Raw genomic sequence first — 6,000 nt, forward strand, 5'->3', positions numbered from 1 at the left:
TAGATTATACCCCAGTCCTAGACCAGGCAGCTCTTCCTGCTTCTGGAGAAGAAGGGTTCAGGGGATTTAAAGTATTGGACTTTACAATACCCTCACAGATGTTTTGGCTTAGATTTTCTGCTAGTTCTGCCAATTCCTTTATGAGCTTTTTATTATTGCTTTTCTGGAGTCAGTAGAGAAACAAATAACAAACAAATGGCAGATGCTTTCCTAAGAGATAAACCCGTCCACCTGGAATGCTGTACCTGCTGGCACTCTGCCTGCTGGAGGAGGGATGGGGGATGCAGATGGAGAACGAAAGCAAATGCACCCAAAATGGCAGAAAGACTTTGCAGAGTCACAGGGAACACTGCAAGAAGGGACCCTGGCATGTGGCAGACACATCATTTGATAAGAAAACGGGGGAGCTAAGGCCAGAGAGGGAAACTCGTTCACTCACAGTCAAACACTTCTTACAGGTGGTTGATCCATAAATTGCGTCTTCTGATTTCTCATCTAGGAATTTTTATCCCACATTATCAGGTTTGTTTTTCAAACCCAGGGTGGACATAGTGTGTGGGAAGAGTAGCTAATGGTTTGTATGGCTTAAGGGATGTTGGGAGAGTTACCGTGCCGTATTTATTTATTTGTTTATATTTTGAGACAGAGTTTTGCTCTTGTTGCCCAGGCCGGAGTGAAATGGCATGATCTCAGTTCACCACAACCTCTGCCTCCTGGGTTCAAGTGATTCTTCTGCCTCAGCCTCCTGCGTAACTGGGATTACAGGCATACGCCACCACGCCTGGCTAATTTTGTATTTTTAGTAGAGATGGGTTTCTTCGTATTGGTCAGGCTGGACTCGAACCTCTGACCTCAGAAGATCCACCAGCCTCAGCCTCCCAAAGTGCTGGGATTACAGGCAGGAGCCACCGTGCCTGGTCATATCATTTGTTTATTTACTTGTTCATGTATTCATTCATTCACTCAACAAAACCTCACTGTTAACACCCTCTATGTGCTAGATACTGGGGATGCAAAGGTGAATGGGGTGTAATGTCAATCCTTAGGATGGGCTCTGGCTCTAATGGAACAAGTAGAGATGTAATTGGCCAAGGAGAACACACACAGAGAGAGATGGCCTATGGTAGATGTGGAAGAAATCCTAAGGTTTTATAGAGAAGAGGCAACTCACGTTTTCAATGATTTGGAGGTGATTTTTATAAAAGGTGGTGCGGTTTGCCGGATAGGAAAGTTGTGGAAGAGAAGAGAGAGCCTGGCTGAAAGTTCAGACATTTCTCGAGATGGTTTGTGGAGACAGGAAGAGATTCCCTGGGGCTGGAGCGATGGAAGGTCAGAGGGCTTGACAGCAATAAGGCAGGAAATGCACATAGATATTGTGATACTTGAAGGTTCACAGTTGGATTTTTATTCTTTTGGCTTGAAGCTATTTCCTGTGTTAAAATAGATCAAGAATGTGGTACGCACACATTTACATCTCTGGAATAATGAATCCATGAGATCCTATTTTGAAACAATATTTGATGTGCTTAGGGGTTAAGTGGAGCTGAAGTATTGTGGGTGGTGTCCTCCTGAAAGCAGACCCAGATACAGAGCTAGGTGTACAGAAGGCATACTGGGGAGGAACCTCAGTGCCCAGAGGAGAGGAGGAAGTGAAACTGGGCAAAAAGAGCCGCCAGTCAGTTCTTTGGACCTCACTGCCAGCCCATCTCTGCTAGCCCATCTCAGCTGCCTCTGATGGTGGGGAGGGTCAGGCCATGGGCCCCTGACTATGTCAGTGCGAGGCCAGCAGCTGCTCAGGAAGTGTGTGTTTATAGCTTGAATACAGAGGGGAAGCTGAGAAGATCAACAGAGGCTGCCAGGCAGCCAGGGTCCTGTGGTTGGCTGGGCCACAAGTCCTTCTCTTCCTGGGTCTGAGTAGCGCATCTCTGTGGATGACTCCTGTGGGATGCAGCAGGCTGAGGACGTTGCAGAAAAGAAGGAGGAAGGTAAACAGGATTCTGCATATCGTCACCTCCAGGTCTAGACATTGCCTCTGACGAAATATCTTTCTCATCTCCCCCTCAGAATTCTTTGAGAGTTCTGTGTCCATGACAAGCTCTCAGAGAGCCTAGTCATTTTGCAAGTGATGTCTGTGCTTCAGGGGTGCCTTCCAGAAATGAACCATATAGTAGATGCCCAGTGCACACAGGCTGACAAGGAACCTGTCAGGCAAGGCCCTGAGAAGGGAAGGGGCTGATGGCAGAAGTCGATCCATGGCTTTCTGAAACCCGGAGTCATGAGGAGAATCAGACTCGGAGTGAGGAGCTGACGGTGACAGAGAGCAAGGAATAGTGGGGGGTTCCAGCAGAGCACCAGCTTCTGAGTGTCATCCTGCAGGCCCTGAGATGGGCAGTTCTGTCCATAAAAAAGAGGAATTTTACGTGCACCTCGTGACGCAACAGAACAGGAGTACAATGTGCATTGTTTAAAAGTTGAGATAAGTGTGTCCTGATGGAATTCTCTTAGACTGGAATATCTTTCCACCAGTAAGAGCCCAGGACCTTCCAAAGCCCACTTTCAGTGGAGCCCACTCAGGGAGCCATTTCCCCCACTCCAGGAGCCTGTGGCCCTGCCTCTTGAATCCCCCAGACCCCAGAGCTCCTCTCAGCCAGGCCCGGGGCACTGGCTTTTAATCTGTAGGCTTTGTATCTTGGACTTCCTTCCTTTGCTGAAACAAGGGTCCTCCCAGAGCCTGGCCCAGAGGAGCAAATCATTGTCAACAAAATGCACAGTGGCAGGCCATAGGAGCTGACTTCCATAAATCACAGCAGATAATTTTTAAAAATCCTGGCAGTTAAGTTTGGTATGTCAACCTCAGGAGACTCTCTGAAAGGTTACCCAAGTTTCCCCAACTTTCATGCCAGAAAACATTTTGAGTGCCAAGAATGTGAACTCGAGTAGAGCAAAACAAATACTAACTAAAAATGGCACATGGGGCTAAAAGGTAAAATAATCTCTGTGTAACAAAGCAAGATTGGGATTAGAGATCTGTATGCAGGTATAACTTCCATCCCCGTCCTTTAGTCTTTACTCTTAATTTCCTTCTTTTAGAAGGGGAAAATCACTCATTGAGTCTTACAGATCTATTTATAGTGTGCTATGCTTATGTCAGGAATGTCATAAGATGAAGGACTCGTTACTTTTGTATTTTTAATTCCCTAAATTGTGAAATGTCTTCTAAACGGTAAAGACTATATAAACATATTGTACATTTTAAAGAATATTAATAATAATTAGCACAAATAATTCCTGTGGAATTCCCCACACAATACCCTTAAATGTCTCTGCACATTTTCCCCTAGGTATTCTAGATGCCTCCTCCTCTCCCACCCCAGAGGACCCCTGCTTGGGATTTCATGTTAATCACATTCCTTTGCTTTATGGCCTAATCTCATACATCCAATCTTCAAAAAAATGCATTACTTAGTTACTTAGTGTAGCCTACTGTGAACTTTATGTACATGGAATTACAATGTGTCCACCATTCTGAAACTGACTTTTTATTCAGGCAATAGTATGTGCTCGAAACATTGTAACTTGATGTAACTGTAGTTTACTAATTTTTCTGATTTGGTCTTATGATTTTTCTTAAGCCTGTGGATGTGGTGAGTTCATTTACTGGTATTGCTATATGATATTTCATGTGTGAAGATGATACCACAACCTGTGTTTTCAGTGTACTCCCAAGGGAGTGCTGGCTGTTGCCTTCCCTCCTTGGTTTCCAGTGGGCAGAGAGCCATTCTGCACCGTTGGCAGTCTCCCAAGCACATGGGCACTTGTCTTTTTTTGGGTGGAATGACTGTGTTGTAGAGTAAGTATATGCTCTGTTCTGTTAGATTTTGTCAAATTGATTTTCCAGGTGGTTGGGCCACATTACCTTCCAGTTGGAAGTATAAGGGGACTTCCGCTGCTCCACATCCTCACCGACACTGGGTTTCTTCAGATTTTTATATTTTGCCAGTCTGATGGTTCAAAGAGGCACTGGACTGTGGTTCTTGTTTACATTTCTCTGGTACTGATGAGCCCCTTGGGGATAACTGGAGAGGCGCTGAGTGAGAGTGGTGGTCAGAACTGGATTCTGTAGGACGGGGTAGGGAGGAGTAGGAGGCTGCAGTGGCGGGGGTGGGGCAAACGTGGGTCTGGTGCACACTCTTTCTGCTTTTTTCTCATTTGTATTGGTTCCAAGTTCAGTCTCAGAAGAATCACATCAATTCTGACTTGTAATTCTAGCGATCTCTATTTTTCAGAAATTTTCTGTGAGAATCTTTGAAGCTTGAGGGCTGTGATTTTTCTCCCGGATGAAGGTTTAAGCCTGAAAATGTGCAGAACATTCTCCTAACAACCCAGTCCAGTAAATGGTGCATGAGAGGTGTGTAGGGCACTGTGGGTGAGGCTGAGGCATCACCCCAGATGCAGGGGTACATTCCTTGGAGCACAGACATGTGAACCTGCTTCACCCTCCACATCTGACCCTGGGACTCACTCATTTCTCTCTACTCCCACTGCTCCCCTGGTCAGATGACCCATTAGAAGACTCAGGGAATGGTACTTTATTTTCTTATAAAGCTACCTTTACTGAATTTGCATGTATTAATGATAGTATTCCAGCTTGACTGAAGCTGGCTGTGAGGTTCATGTCTCATGGAATTGTTCTGGGAACTTCCCAGAAGGCATGTGAGCTCTCTGACAACATGATAGGTACTCAATAAAGAGTAGCTAGTATCAATTAGCCATGTCTAATTGAACAAATACTATGACTAACTAACATCCTAAATGCAGGAGGTATGGTGATAAGTAAAACAGTGCCTTGTCCCCTGAAGCATACATTCTACTAAGGGAGACAGCTGCACATATGGAACATGTGAAGACATAAGGCAATTACAGATAGTGGCCCTTCCAACAGGGAGAGCCAGGTGGCACAAGCCAGGAGGCACAGTGAAAGAGAGGAGACAGAGCATTCCAGACAGAGGCAGGAATACCTGCAAATGCTCCCTGGGTATGAGCTCTGCGTGTTCTGGCACCAAGAGAAGTCAGGCAGCTGAAGTGACGGTAAAGGTTGAAGGTCATAGAGATGTGAGGCTCCACCAATCACAGGTGTGGGCCAACGCACAGAGAGGAGAATGCTCTCTGTTTGTATCTTATATCAGCATTCCATGATGGGGTTCAAAGTTATGCTCTCTGAGGGATCCCACTCCCAGATCTATATGGTAGATGCTGGGGAGGCTTAGGGGCTTCCTTGCTCCAACCCAGCCTGGGCAGGAGGAAACTTTTGATGCCTGCCATGGGGTAACATTGACAGCCTCAGCTCACTCCAGCTCTTGTGTCTCTACTTGCATCCCATCAGTGGAACCCCAAACAGTTCTGGGGACCCCAGGGTGCAGGCACAGTGCCCATAATCATGCTGGGCACCATGCTGTGCTATGGGGACCCTGTTGTCACAGAAGTAAACCATTGCCCAGTGGAGGAGGCCTACCCCTTGCCTCTTCCTGTACCAGCACTCGGCATCTGTGGTCCCCAGCCCTGGGCTGGGGTGCCCGTGAGTCGTGGGTAACACTGGGCACACATTTACGAGTGTTTCTTACATGTGAATGCCATAGGTGCCCTAGTGGAAATAAAATAAGGACTCATTTCAGTTTTTTAATATTTGGATCATTTCCTGATACCTGAATAATGAGCATTGGAATGTTCTCACCAAATTCGTGTTATATAAGGACTATTTATTGAATGTAAGCTTTCAAAGGATGCTGAATTAGAACTTTGGCAATAGCCAAATACTTTTTTCCAAACCATCCCAAACTCTCCATGGATGGTGGCTCCCTTCCAATTTAGAATGACTTCGGTTGAAGGTGTTTTTTGCATTGGTCTTTGGGTTCACAGTCCCTGGTGAAGGGGCTGATAGGCTTAGAAGCAGCATTTGAGGAGAGAGAGACACGCACAGAGGGAGAGAGGGAGGAGGGAGAG

The sequence above is a fragment of the Chlorocebus sabaeus genome, chromosome 21 (assembly GCF_047675955.1).
Source record: "Chlorocebus sabaeus isolate Y175 chromosome 21, mChlSab1.0.hap1, whole genome shotgun sequence".
Classification (NCBI taxonomy): domain Eukaryota; kingdom Metazoa; phylum Chordata; class Mammalia; order Primates; family Cercopithecidae; genus Chlorocebus; species Chlorocebus sabaeus.